The following is a 15,743-nucleotide window of genomic DNA, read 5'->3' on the forward strand; positions in this document are numbered from 1 at the left end:
TTTTGGATGTATCTGTATCCATACATATATAGTAATTCTGTTTTATTAAAAAGAACTATACTATGAAAATAACTTCAATATCCATCAGTGGAGGGCTGCTGATATAGATTATGGTACATATCTTTATATCAGAGTATCTGTGTATCCGTTAAAAATAATAAAGAAAAACAAAAATGGAAATATGACATGCTGTAAGGGATTTGCCTTAAAATCCTACAATGAAGATTTTTAAAGTGGAAGAATAGATTTTAAAATAGGCAAATGATCAATTGCTAAAGATGGGTTGAGGTTATATGAGAGGTTAAATTTTCTATACACTAGTTTTGGGCCACGGAGGTGGCTCAGCTGATAAGCATCATACTCTTGGTTTCAGCTGGGGTCATGATCTCAAGGTTGTGAGATGCAGCCCCAAGCCTGGCTCCGTACTCACTGTAGAATCTGCCTGAGATTCTCTTTCTTCGCTCCCTCTGCTGTCTCTCTCTCTCTCTAAAATAAAATAAAATAAATAAAATCTTAAATTTCTTCTTTTTATACACTAAGTTCTAAATTCTGTGATAGAAAAAGTCAGAAGTAATCATTGGGAAGCACTCTACGTTCTTAGCTGGAAATATCTCAAAGATACAATGTGAAGGGGAAGAAATGAGAGACAATAAGAGAGGACACAGTGGGGAAATATTTTTATTTTTACATATGTAAATAGTGAAGAAATTATAGAATAAGACCCAAGAAATTAATTAAAGTGGTTACCTAGGGCACAGATAGAGGAATCAGGAACTGGAAAAATGGGGAATCAGGACGGGAGCTAGACTTTTCAATGTGTACCTTTTTATACTTTTGAATTTTTCAGCCACGTGACTGTATTCATATATTCAAAAGCTTAAATAATATGAAATGCAAGTTCATCAGACAAAAATTAATCTGTTCTAAGAAACGTAGGACATTTCGTTGCCACACTTACATTCCAGCCTTGAAAAGAACTCCTGCTGCTTTCACAAATATTATCTCATTTATCTTCACAAAAACCCTGAAAAATTTAAAATGGGCACGGTGGAGTGAGAAGTAGAAATTACAGTCTGATATGGGCTGGGCACATCACGTGAAATGGGAACGAGGCTTGTCCTGGTTGGCTCTTAGACCTAGAAAAGAAACCAAAGTGTAACAGTAGAGAGAGGGAGGAGAGAGCCTTTGAACGCAACAGAAAGAATTATTGAAGATCACGTGTCTAAGGAGGCCTTCAGATACGTCAACTTCTCTGGGTGATCTCCACATGAAATCGTGGGGAAGCATGCAATTTAACAAAAGTTTATTGAACTTGGGCTGTGCTAGGCCCAAAGGGAGACCTGAGTCGAAGATGAAAAAAAATACATTCTTAGATTCAGCTATCTCTGCAAGAGAGTGAGAGTTACCGGCAGTATCATAGATTTAAAATACCCTCATCCGAAAACCCAGGAGTTTCATTTTATGGTGTCCACATGTGCAAAAGAGTCTCATGTATAAGGATGATCTTTGCATTGTTGTTTTGCAATAACCTGAGTTGGAGATGACCTATATGTCAATTAATAGGGATTGGCCGAATAAATGATGGTATTACATATCCATGCTAGGAAATATCACAGAGCAATTTGGCAAAGGAAAATAAAAGATAATTTGGGAAAGCTATCGGTAATAAAAGAAGAGATTGCCAAAATAGACAGTTGAGTTGAAAACAAAAGAAAAAGGCTGCTGAAAGAGAATCCATATCATATGGTATGAATAAAATGTTAAAAAAAAACCTCCATATTTGCATATAACGTGATTAAATGAAATGTATAAGATCATAGAATGCCGTTAACATGATTATATGAAATGTGTAAGAAAAGTTCTGAAGGAAAAACAAAGTGATCAGTGTTCACTCCCCGGGATTAGGAAAAGGGATGGTTGAAGCCAGGGGATAGTCAAAGGGGCCTTGAGCCTTCTCTGTAGTATTTTTAATTTTGACAAAGCAAGTGAATTTATGGGTCAGTTGTTTAGTGAAAACCATTGTTTTCATACTTCAAAGTAGAGAAGAGGAGAAGGCGGCACCATTGCTCAGCGGGCTCACAATCTTTTAAACAATGCGTAAAAATAGAAGGCAATATGATCTGTGTAGCGATCTAATAACAACAGCTAACATTTCTTGAACTCTTATTATGTACCTTGGGCTACCTAGTTATTAAATCATTTCATCCTGACCACAACCCTAGAAGTAGGAACAATTATTACCCCTACTTTGCCAAGCCCACAAGAACAGGGATGTGAACACATACGCTTCTGACTCCAGAGTCCAAACACTTACCCTGCACAACCTCTTGCCCAAGTGTGGTGAGACCGTAGACGATCTTTGGCAGTACAGCAGGAAATGTTTGTGAACTTGAACGGGGAACCTCAGGGGGAAGCACGGTCATGGAAGACAGGGCTACCTACATATACAATATTCCTTTCCCCTTTCTTTTGCACTAAGAGAACCCTGACTTGGTGCTAGGTGTCGGGAATTCATTTAAAACTCTCCCATGCCTTCCCGTGCACCGGCTGGCGGGTGAGATCCAGGCAGAGCGTGTTTGCCGGAGAGCTCGTTAAAGGGGCCAGTGCCACCATTAAGGGCCACTTTGGCCTTTTGCCCTTCACCATTGCTCTTCTTTCTTGCCTAGAATGCAGAAATAATCCTGGAGATGCAAAAGCGGTCTCAAAGGAGTTTGCTACATGAATTACATCCTCCAGCTGCTGCAGAGCCCAGGCACCTACCTCCAACTTCTTATTGCGCAAGAAAAATAACCTTCTTTTGGGTTAAGGCCACAGTCAGGTTCCATGCTGATGAATGCAGTCTAATGAACACGCGGGGGCCTAGAGAGGCTTGTTCGGGGGAAAGAACAAGATCCCTGAAAGATCTCATCCTCCTCTGGCTTTGGAAATGTAAAAGACTTGCTGCTTCGCTCTAGTTCTCCCAGGGACCACCAGGCCGGGGGTAGGTGCCAGCCACAGCCAGCCATCAGGCAGAACATCAGCCCACAAAGACACAGGGAAATGTGGAATGGAGCCAGGGGCCGCAGATCCCCCTCAGCAAAAAAACACGAGCCAGAAGGACGGTCCGCTGGAGTCGAGCACCTGCAACCTGACTCCGGGGTTTAGGGCTATAGATCCCAGGCTACTTATAGCTACAGCAAGCTCCATGGGGGGCAGGGCAGGGCTCTGGCAGCTGCTTGTTTTGAACCTGCCTGGGCAGCTCCTGGAACATTTGTTTCAAAAGCAGGCAAGGGAGGGGGGACATTTCCTCTTGGTGGGGGGGAGGAGTGGAAAAAGGAGCATGGGGAAAAGAGGAGACATACACACCCTGGAAATGGAGTAGCGAGGGCTAACTCCGAGAATTCTATCCCCCAGGACAGTGCCCTGAGCCTGCTCACCCCCAAGGGCCAGGCTCGCCCCAGGCTCAGCTCCAGCAGAGATAGGGGTTGTCAGAAAGTCAAAGGGGGACAGAAAACGAGCTGAAGAAGAGACAGGAGTGTCAGGCACTGACTGTAAAGGGGAGGAGCATTTTGAGGAAGAGTCAAGTGGGTCAAGCTCTTTAGGCCAGGGAGTATGGGGACATGTAGGCAGCTGGCCAGGGCGTGTGGGCCGCCGGGGTTGACCAGACTTTCCTAACATCTGTCAGCGAGGGAACAGATATGGTAGGAGCTTAACAACAGGATGGGAGGGAGGAAGGCAGGGCTGTCTAGGTCAAGGAAGTAGCCAGTCGGACTGCGGGGGCAAACCGAGTGGGGATGTTAGACCCACGCCAGGCGGCAGCCACAACCCTCCACTTGCTCCCAGGGTGCCTGCTCTCCCTTTTTGCCGTTAGGGTCCTTCAATCTTCTTGGCTTTCAGGATCTCCCAGAGAATTTGAACTTCAACTAGAAAAATCTTAAAACTCAAAACATTGTGTCATGTCCAAAGACACAAACTTATCGTGGTAGGTGCTGAGTGGGGGAGGGTACTGTGATCTTTAAATGACTTTTTATTGAAATGACATTCTACTTAAACGGTCATTCAAAGGGCTGCGCGTCGAGTCAGCTCTGGATGGAAACTTGTGAGTATTTTCCAATGACTAAAAAGAAGTCAAACGCCTAGAATGTGAACGTTGGAAAGGGAAGTGGACCGCCCAATCCAGAACCCATTCCCTTGATCAACGAGGAGAAACGAAGGTCCGAGAAAGGAAGTGAGCTGCCCAAGTCACACAGCCGATTTGGGGATTATAAAAGCAAATACAGAGCACACATGACAGGAACTTTACAGATATTCTGACACGAGAAGTTATTCAGCGGAGGTCGCAAAGAGACGGTCAAAGGAAGACGTGGGATTTGAACCCACAGAATCTTTCTCCAGAGACCGTGCTCTTGACCACTTCTTTTGATTCCCTCAGCAGCCTTTTCTCCACTCTCCCAAGCTACCTCAGCCATGCCCCACTCTCTACTTCCCTCCCACGCCCTCACCTCACCCCTTTCAGTGTCCACAGACGTCCTCTCCTTGCTCTCAGCCTCTGATGGAGGCAGGGAAGGAGGTTGGTTTTCTCTGGTGTGGAAACTACGGTAAGGGCCATCATGGAGGCCAGAAAGGGGCTGAGGCACAAGCCAAAGAGGAGCAGAGCCCACAGCCCTTCCGGGATGTAAGAGGGGAACTGGCCTTCCTTGGGAGCAGGAGTTGTCACGTAGAGCGTGAAGACTTGTTAGGGGGGAAGGTGACCCACCACGAGGAGTGGTGTGCAAAATTCTGATCATGTGAATATTTTAATATTTTAACATCCCACCCCCATCGATGCAAAAGCTGATCTAGAATGAACCAGACTCTGGGTGTTGTCCTTTCCCTCACCTCCTGGGATCCAGGGAGATCTAGCTATGATGAGGAGATCAGAGGACTGGGGATGGAGTTAGGAAACTAGGGTTCAAATTCTGCCTCCCCCTCTGAACTAGCTGTGAAGCCTTAAGCAAATCATATTACTTCCTGGAATCTCACCTTCTTGATCTCTTATGTAAGAATAACCTACCTCTCCCGAAGCTGTGAGAATCAGATGGAAACCAGCTGCAAGCAAGTGCTTGCCCAGCTCAAGCTTGGCAAGTAGCCTTTGCAGATTACCAAATCAGGAACACCGAAGCAATGGCAGGACTCCCAGACAGAGGGTCTTAGGGGCAGAATCTGGTGGAAAGAGAGCCTTGGGCTATTTGATTTAAAGCTAGATTTGCGGAGGAAGCACAGGGCTGGTTTTTTTTTTTTTTTTTCTTTTGTTGTACTTTGAAGTTGATTTTAATTCAAAATTCTGTTTTTGTCATAACATCAGCTTCCCTATTAAGAAATGAATGTTAAATGTTTTCACTATAAAATAATGCATTTTCCTGATTCAACCCTTAGGAAATCTAGGAAAATCAGCTTTTGTTCTACCATTTAATTTTAATACCTAATATATTTTTTTTAGGTTTATCAAAGCGTGACTTTCTTTGTTTTGATTTTGGTTGATGTTGATAAAAACTATCTAATTGGGTTTTATTTGCTCACAGGAGAAAACTGCAAATACAAATGGAGAGAGAGGGGGGAGAGACAGGGAAGGAGGAAGACGGAGAAGAGGGGGTAGATTTATTTTAAGGCATTGGCTCACACCATTGTGCAGGCTTAGCGAGTCCAAAACCTGATGGGGTAAGCTTGCGGGTGGGAGATTGAGGAAGAGTCGCAATTCAAGTCAAAGCAGATTTCCTTCTGGCTCAGAGAAAACCAGTCTTTGTTCTATTAAAGGCCATCGTCAGATTGGATGAGGGTAAACTTTACCCAAGGTCCACCAATTTAAATGTTAACTTCATCCAAAAATACCCTCACAGAAATATCCAGAATAATGTTTGACCAAATATCTGAGCATCACAGCTCAGCCTAGTTGGTACATAACACTAACACTTTGTAAAAAACTTTTTATAACTAAAAGCTAAAAGGATCAAATGAACTCTGTAAGTTGCTTCTCATACCATAATGGTATCTGTGCAAAGTTTTGTGGAAACCATGTCAGGTGTGCAACCCTGGGCATGTTCAGCTTAACTCCAAGAGTTTTCTAGTAGGGGGTGATGGTGTGAGAGGAATGGGTTTACTCTCTGGAGTTAGCAAGCACACGACTTGTGTTTAGGTTGTATGATGGGCATGGGACCAAGGAGATCTGATGGAAATTGAGGTGGGAGTGGTTAAATCACATGGCTTCCTTTGGTGGGGTCACATGGCTTGAAGGGAACTAGCGGGACAATGGCATCCCGACAGTGTCTCTTAAGAAGATAATGAAATGTCCTTGTCCGTGTCTCTAGATCAAGGTGTTTGTCCTCCAGAAAGTCCTCAGGTCTAACCCTGCTGCTTTGACAGAGCTCCATACCCTCGGGGAGAAGGCTTGAGGCAGCCACAAGGTGGCCATAGAGAAAGGAATTTAAAACTCTGGCAAAGACTTCAGGCCAAGGAGAGGATGTGAATTGGAGCCATGAGCTCTATGTTTCTATCTTCTCAGAGATTAGCAGTCCAGCAGGCAGGCAACTCTATCAAGAGAAATTTGCAGGGAATGAGAGCCAATGGGTCATATGGGTCTGAGGAAGGCACAGCCCCACCCCTGCCCCACCCCTGCCCCACCTCCCAACACATCCCCAGCAACCACCGTCATCAGCAACCTTAGTCATCCCCAGCCTAAAATAGAGATGTCCCGAAGCCTTAGCAGGAAAGGTCAGTTGATTTAAATAGCTATAGCACCCACGGCAACTTCCCTGGCCTAAGAAAGGAAACCCAAGCTGTGCGAGATGATGGGCCCATGGCTCTACCTATGGTCGGGGTGGACGGAGGGCGGGCCTGACGAGCATTCGTTGGACATTTGCTGTGTTCCCAACTAGCGTGCTTTGGCACGTTCACATAGTGGCCTGACTTAATCCTGAGGGCTGTACATCATTACAATCATGTTATAGGTGATGAAAAATCTCACCAAGATTAAGTGACTTGCCCGAAGATAATAGGATTAGACACCTCTCCTGCACTGGCTAAGTGTTATAGACTCAGTGCCATGGTACTAAAAGTATAGATTTCGTTTCTCAAAATATCACAAATGCATGCTTTTTTTTTTTTTTTAACCCCAAACTGGGGAAAAACAACCAAAAACAATTCTTTCCTACCCCGGTCTCCCGTTAAGTCACTACCATCAGTACTTGCAAGTTTTTCCAGGAATTCTATGAATATAAGTGTGTAAGTCTGTGTGTCTGTGAGTGTGTGTTACATGCACACACACACCAATAGTAGAATACAGCATGCTATTTGGCACCTTGCTTTTTCACCTAACAATATAGCTCTTATTTCCCTAGCCAGACAAATAGACCTCTTTCATTCTTGTTAACAACTGTATAACAAGTATGGATGCCATATTTTTCTAACCAACTAATTCCAGTAGTTTGCTAATATAAACAATGGGACGATGCTCCTTCTTGTACATGTCTTTAGACACATAGGCAAGCATGTACATGCCTAGAAAGAGAATGCTGGGTGTCAAAAGGTTATGTACATTGGAAATAATGACGTAAATTGCCAAACCGCCCTCACATAAGGATGTCCTCATTCACGCTTCTGCTACCAATGTCTGCGAGCCTGCCAGTGATTCCAACCAGAATTTCCTTCTATGCTGTATCTGGCAGAACCAGTGCCCAGACCCAGGACTTCTGGTTTTAAGTGTAGTGTTTATTTTTCCTTTGATGCAGAAGTTACCTTCCACAGAGACATGGTCTAAGAGAGGTGGGAGAAAGTCAGAATTTAGATGAAATAGAAGGGATAGTTTTTCTACCTAGCTTCGTTCCTAGGAGTAAAGAAAGCAATCCAGACTTTTAAACAAATCACTCAACAACCCAGGTTCCAATGGCCAGCCCTAATTCTGAGCCTCATAGCCCAGAGCAGGCACAGAACTACTTGAAAATGTTACCTTGTTTCTGCTGGATCTTCTGGGCTTATCTGGCTGGCAGCGTTTGACCATGTGGACCCAGGAAGCTTTGCCTTCCTTCCCTAGTCTCTGAGGATCGTGATCATTCTACTCATGTTCATTCTACTGGTTTGTGTGATGAAGGTGCCTACCACATTTCCTTGATTCATACCACCAAAATGGGACATCTTTACGAAGACATCTTAAACAATTCTTAATGATTTTACTTGGGATGCAATTATAAGAAGGTGAGCATCTTTAGAAATACTATGACCAATGCGTAGTAGCAGGAAAAACTCTGCTTAGCACTTAATGAATGTTGTCTCATTAATCCTAACAAAAAACTTTTAATGCTATGTTAATCCCATTCTACTGATGAGAAAATAAGGCCAGAGAGAGGAAATTAATCACAATATCACAGAATAGGTAAATAATGGGACCACCAATTAATCTTCCATCAAACTCCACATCCCCAAATCTTTCTAGTAAATCATATTGAATTATTGAATAAGGAATTAAGGTAATAAATGCACAAATAAATAGATGGGCTTGGTAGATTGGTATAATAGATTGGTAATGTTCTGCCAACTCTGATACTTGTGATGAAAAAAACCTAAGATTGACATGATGGAATAAACAGAGGACAGCATTAAGGCTTTAGAGGAGGTCAGGGGAAAGCTTGCTCTGGGAAGGTGGCAGTGACCTGAGATCTTGAGAGTCAGACAGCTCTGCTTGGAAATGGGGAAGATGCTTTGCTTACTGAAGAAATAACATATTTAACGATCACCATCTTAGAGTGTTCACAGACCAGAAAGTGGAACAGTAGGACTAAACACAGGGAGAAAAGGCACTCTGGTCTGAGATGAAATCAGAAAAGCGGAAAGAATGCAGATGAACGCAGGGCCTAACGGGCAGCAGAATGGAGCATACATTTCATTGCAACGTTGATGGAAAACCACTGAAAAGTTTTAGAACAGGGATGCCTAGATGGTTCAGTCAGTTAAGCATCTGCCTTCTGCTCAGGTCATGATCCCAGGGTCATGGGATCAAGTTCCACCTTAGGCTTCCTGCTCAGGGAGGAGCCTGCTTCTCTCTCTGCCTCTGCCACTCCACTCCCCCTGCTTATGCTCTCTCTCTCTCTCTCTGACTAATAAACAAAATCTTAATTAAAAAAAAAAAAGAAAGAAAGAAAAGTTTTACAAGAGAGAGGACATCCCCTGATTTAGGTTTTTGAAAGATTACTCTGATTGCTGTTGGGAAATACATTCACTGGAGCTAGAGTTGAAGGACAGAGGCCATTTGCGAGGCTAAAGCAGAAGTACAAGTGAGAGGTGTAGTGTTTGGGGCTGAGAATGCGATGGAGGTGGGTAAAAATGGAAGGATTCGAAATGTACTTGTAAATAAAATGTACAGATTTGCTGATGGACAAGGCTGGAAGAGAGCATGTCATGAATGAAAAGAAAGACTAAGATTAATTACTAGATTAAGATTAATGAGCAGGTTTGGCAATAATGGATGGTGCTGGAGAGATGGGGAGGAAGAGTCTTAGAAAGGGTGCTTTGAAACAAAGAGCTCCATGTTGGTCATATTTAAGTTTTCGGTTCCTAGTAACCAGCCAACAGGGTGATCAAGTGTGAAGTTGGATACACAAGTCTAGAGCCCAAAGGAGAGAAAAATTGGAGCACAGAGCCTAAGGGTTATCTGGGGGGAGGTGTACATTTTAAAAGTCTAGGATAGAGCCCTAGAAACTCTCTAAAATGCAGAGGTTGAAGCCGGTCAGGAGGGAGACGAAAAAGGAAAGGAGTTAAGACATGGGCGATAAGGAGAGGCCCAGAACTCAGAGCAGCAGCTGCAGATCCAGAGCTCTGGACTCACACGTGCAATTGACCCCGAAGGAAAGCCTTGTCCTGAAGGTGTTGGTCAAGGTGATGAGTTGGAGGGCAGATGCAGAGAATAAGTTGGGACTAGTTCCAGAGAGCACAGTGGAAGGGTCAGATGTGAAGAAGCGGAGAGTGGATGGGTCTACGCTAGGGGTTGTGTGGAGCAGCATGGGCATGAAGAGACTCTGTGATAAAGGCTAAGGTGTGGGCTCCAGGTGGTCTGAGAAAAATAGAGATCGAGGCTTGATGAAATTAGTATAGGATAGTCAGTTCAAAGTATAGTCCAGAATCATCCTAATGCCTGAGGGAGGAGGCTAGGCTTTGTAGCTACAAGACCCTTGTGCAGCTTGAGGTATTATAAGCTCGACCTTACAGGAATGGACCATTAATCTTACTAAGTTTAAGTAAACTGATGCCAGGTGGAAAGTGAACTCAGGCTCTTTGAGCCCCAAATCATGGCTTTGCTCAGTCTTCTGAAGCCAGTAGGTATTTCCTGAGATCAATTGAAAAGAATCATTTGGGATGGTTCTTACAATTCTATACTCCTCTCTCCCTCCTTTGGAGTTATTATGCAGTTAGCTGTAGGGTAAGGTCCCTGATTCTGGAAGCTTACAATTTGTCCCCATTGCCACAACTGTGGGAAAGACGATAGTGCTAGGAGCACAGAACTCTTTGGTTAGTTGGGACTTTTAGAAGACCATCTTGTGTATGGTTGTGAAATTTGAGGAAAAAGTGGCACGGAAATGACAAGTTAGTTATAGCTTAGACTAATGTCCTCCTGCCAATTAAAACCAAACAGTATATAAACTAAGTCCTTTGCCTTTGGGAAAGCAACATTTATATGGTCAAAGAATATACTCGCTGTAAAGCAATTTGCCACTTCTGCATCCAGAAAGCATTTCTCTGAGGGACCTCAGGAAAATCACCCTTAGTTTCTGTGTTCCTTTCCTCACTGAACTTCCTCTCCACCTGTCTTTGAGGGCTATCCTAAAAAGGCAAGAGATTGCCTGCCAGTATGACTGCCTACTTAGATGTGAGGAACCGAGTTAACTGCGAAAATCCCAGTGGGCAATGCATACTGCTGGTTTTCCTTCATCATTCATCATTTTAGCCCCTGGTTGCCATTGTTTCAAGAACCCAACAGAGTCTTCATTGTTATGCTTCGGTCTTTTCAGATCATACAAGACAGCAAAGTGAATACAACATATTCTCCTCAGGATCTTCCTCTGTCACCTCCTCTCTCCATCCCAGTGCCAGGGGGCTTCCCAGTCAGTGTTAATTAAGGATATAAATCAGGAGATTGCACTTTGTAAGGGAGAAGAAGAGAGCATCAAGAAGTCAAACAACTTATCTGCATCAGCAATGTTCTCTCCCAGGGACACCTGGGTGGTCCTGTCAGGTAGGCGTCTGCCCTCGACTCAGGTCCTGATCCCAGGATCCCGGGATCGAGTCCCGCAAAGAAATGTTCTCTCCTGGGAGACACGAAGGCAAAGGAGCAGACACCATGCTCTCAAACAAAACTGTGGCCATGTCACAAGAAAAGGGAAAACAAAGAGTAAGGAACCTGGGACTCTTGTAGCTTTTGTCTAAGAAATGTGTCTTGATGCCACAGCAACACAGGTGACAGAGTGTGCGGCTGCACTTCATCTTTTCAGTACCTCAGCCCTCTTCTCTGTAAAATGGGAATAACAATAGTAAGGCCGCTACAGAGGGTTGTTGTGCAGTAAAATGAGTCAACAGCACCTGACACCAGTAATTTCCGATGCAGGGTAAAATCTTTATCTTTATCTTCATCTTTATCTTTACAGAGAAAGTCTTTCCTGATACAGATTTTTGTATAAGATTTTATTGATTTATCAGAGAGTCAGAGAGAGAGCACGAGCAGGGGGAGCGGCAGGCAGAGGGAGAAGCAGGCTCCCCGCTGAGCACGGAGCCTGACGCCAGACGTGATCCCAGGATCCTGGTCATGAGCTAAGTTCATGAGCTGAGCCAAAGGTAGATGCTTTACTGACTGAGACACCCAGGTGTCCCTGATAAAGAGTTTGTAAGTTTTTAAAGCAGACGCTTTAAAGAAGAAGAAAGATGAGTAGCTCCGATCCATAAGAACTCGTCTACTCATTTGAAAACATGGATTGGGTATTTTCCCAGATATTAGATAGAGCTCAGGAGCAGATGCCAAAGATAGAGTAGAGGGCTCTGAACTGATTCAAAGTGATGTTTTGTGGGTGTGAATTCAGAACCCTCGACCCTGTCTTTGGCACCTGTTCCTCCTGTCTACCCAAGTTCTCCCAACACTTCTGAAATACACCAAAGGAAGGAGGCTTCAGGTCTCCAGCTCCCTTTGGAGCTTCCCCACTCACCAGCAAGCATGGCAGGCTCAGGAATGACCTTCACGGTCGCCCTTGCATGTGCTCCCACAAGAACACTCAGTGCTCCACCATGCCAGCGGCTGCGACCTCCAACAGAGACACCAGCGGGCCCTGGGGTGACGCCTGCAGGCAGCTGACATTCATTGAGGTCCTCTACAGATTGTGATCCTAGGAGACCTCTGGCACAGCTAAAACGAGGGGGAAGAACTTTACAGGTAGCGTACGCTGTCACTGGAGACCAAGAACGTATGAAGAGGCAGTGAAAATTAAACCGTCTCCCTCTGTCTCCACTGTCCGCTCCCTTTGTCCCCCCTCTCTTCTCTTTCTCCCTTCCTGCTCCTTCCTCATTCTCTCTCCATTTCTTTGTTCTTCTCCTCCCCTTCTGTTGTGACCTCTAAGTTGGCTCAGCGTCACTGTTCCAGATCTTACATAATATGGCTTATGAAAGCAAAATAACCCTGCTGCCTGCCGTGCCAGGCTGGGCGAGATCCGAAGTGAACAGAAACACCTGGTGCTTTCTGACTTTCTTGGACTGTTTGCAAGGAGGGTCAGCGGCCCAGGGGTCACGGGCCCCCAGTCTCTCCTGAGGACACCAGAGCCCCCAAGTCTCTCCTGAGGTGCATTCAGTCAGGTCTTGGGGTTTCCTGATCTGCTAAAGGCAGAGAAAGAACATGTCAGAGACAAGGGAGAGTGGGGGCATAGTGGGTGTTGGTAAGGGGAGACCGGATGGTTCAATCATAAGAGGACGAGGACAAGAGTCTTCTATCCTTTCCACGCTCGGTGACTGCCTCTGGAATTCTTAGTCGGCACCTCTACTAAAAACTTTGCACAATCCACATCATGGATTCTGGAAGTGTTTCTTGCTTTCTCAGTAGTTGTGTAGACAAAAGGGCAGGGTCATACCAATATTTTGAAGCGTCCTGAAATGGCTTATGATAAGCTTATCCCCTGGGGAATGTCCCTGCTTCCCATATCCTGATGATTCGAGCAGAAATATAAATTGGGGCCATTAGGTTTCCTCCCAGGAATGCTGTAGCAAGTATATAAGAGTCTTGGGGCGCCTGGGTGGCTCAGTGGGTTATAGCCTCTGTCTTCGGCTGAGGTCATGATTCCAGGGTCCTGGGATCGAGCCCCGCATCGGGCTCTCTGCTCAGAGGGGAGCCTGCTTCCCCCTCTCTCTACCTGCCTCTTCTGCCTACTTGTGATCTCTGTCTGTCAGATAAATAAATAAATAATCTTAAAAAAAAAAAGAATATAGACATCTTTGAGGGTTTCTGAGTTTATATTCTTTCTGCTGAGAATCTGCTTTTCTTCCTGAAGGATCAGAAAAAGGGTTGTTTGTTCATGAAGTTTTTGTTTTGTTTTATTTTGGTTCTGGGATTAGAGAAAGTTTAGTCTAGGGTAAGGAAGGAATCAATCACATTGTGTATATATGGTTTCTCCCAACACTTCAATCCAGATGAGATGTGGTTAGGATGACTCTCAGGTGTGTCTCTGATGGGGAGATGTCACAGAGAAGCATGCAGGCATGGGCTTGTGGTGGGTCTAATGTGAAGACAGAGGTTGCGACTGGTTTGGGAAGGCTGATAGGAATCCAGGGTAGCCATTACTTTATATGCTTTAACACACACCTTCAGGCTTTTTTGGTCCCTGTAGACATTGTCTCTTTCTTCCTGTCTGCTCCAGGTTCCCTGAATGGCTCGCGGAGGACCCTCCTGCTCTTTGGGATGGAGAAAGGGAGAGACGCAATCAACCTTATCCCTCATGTCCAACGAAGTTCGGATAATGTCCTGGAAACCCTGAATTCCACTCTCTGACAAACAAACAGGCACAAATAAGAACAAGAGTCAAAGGAAAGAAACCAGAAGCCTACATAAAAGACTTTCTCTTTAGGACAGTAGTTTAATCTTTACTATTGGCTCAGGGCCAGCGTTGACAAGGGAGGGTAGGGGACAAGAGTCCATTGTGGTGAATTTTAAAATTTACCCACAAATTCTTAGATACACATCTCCTCGAAAAGTGGAGCATTTCCTTCCTCCAAATGTGGACTGAATTTAGTGACTCACATCTAGCATTTAGAGTACAGCAAAAAGTGATGGGTTATCACTTCTAAGATTAGGTTATAAAAAAGCTGTGGCTTCCACATACTTTCTTTCTCCCTCTCGGATTTGCTTTCTTGATTCACTCACTCTGGGCAAGACATGTCCTGAGAAGCACTATGGAGAAGTCCACGTGGCAAGGAACCAAAGCCTCCCGCTGACAGTCATGGAAAACATGATCTGCAGTTCTAATCACATCTTCATGGGTTGTAGTCCTGACAGTTTAATTATAACCTCCAAAGAAACTCTGAGGCAGAACTACCCAGCTAAGTCATTCCCAGATTCCTGGCCCTAGGAAACCATATGAAATCACAGATATTCACAGTTTTATGGAACTACATTTTGGGGTGATTTGTTATGGAGCAACAGATAACACACTTAGGATGCTTTCCAATAATAGACATCCCTTGGGGACAGAGAGCTCTGGGCCAAGCCACCTAAGGAAAATTGCTACCCAGCTCTAGAATGGCTATCCATGAAGCTGGAGTCTTCAAACAGAGGAATGATTCTCTCTCACGTGGAAGAAATGAGTTTTAAATCACTTAGGGTTAAATATTCCTATTACTAGCCATGCAGAAATGTCACCTCCTAATTTTCTCCACAGAGAAATGCTGCATTAAAATATGGCTTGGTCATTTCTTTCTTTCAGTCTTCTCTAACATATCTGACTTTCTGAGTTCTGCTGAGAACGCTGATGGCAAATACGTATTCATAAACTAGGAGATCACTCTTGTGCTCCCAGAAAGCACATTTAAGATTGAAATGCTTTATTTCAGTTTTGGAGATGATAGTTCATAACACAGAATTCTAAATCTGGAAGGAATCTCATCCCCTCCTGGGGGGAAGAAAAGAATGTAGAGCACTCAGCGGCTCCCAGGATACAGCAATTGGGATGATCACCCCCCAAAGGCTCTGCATTTTGGATCAGGGAGAAGATATTTCTGAACCAGGTACTTTGGAATTAACTGCAGGAGTGGGGCAGCTCATACCCAAGCCATTAGCACCTAAGACTGATGCTTGTGAATAAACTGCCCCCGTCCTACTGTAGGTTTTTATCCGCTTCCTCTAGCCAACAATATTGGTAGTGACTTTTCTCTGACAATCCAGTTCAACAAACATTTACTGAAGTCTAACTTGGCTGAGTAACTTAAGTGGGCTAGGTCATAATATAGGTATATAAAAATGTTTCTAAGTTGGCAGTTCTGGATCCCAAGCCCACCTAGGAATGAGGCTGGTGGTAGGCTCCTTAGGGAGATTCCAATATTTCATTTGATGACCTCTTCTAAAGGAAGACCCGGAGAAGTGGATACTCCTACGGCTCTGTCTCTCTAAACTTAGTTTCTAACAAATCACAGATTCTTTCCCAGAGACAAGTGTTTACTTTTCCCAAACAAGAACAAAACTAACCAACCAACCCAACAAACAAACAAAAAACCCA

Source organism: Mustela lutreola, chromosome 14 (genome assembly GCF_030435805.1).
Source record: "Mustela lutreola isolate mMusLut2 chromosome 14, mMusLut2.pri, whole genome shotgun sequence".
Classification (NCBI taxonomy): domain Eukaryota; kingdom Metazoa; phylum Chordata; class Mammalia; order Carnivora; family Mustelidae; genus Mustela; species Mustela lutreola.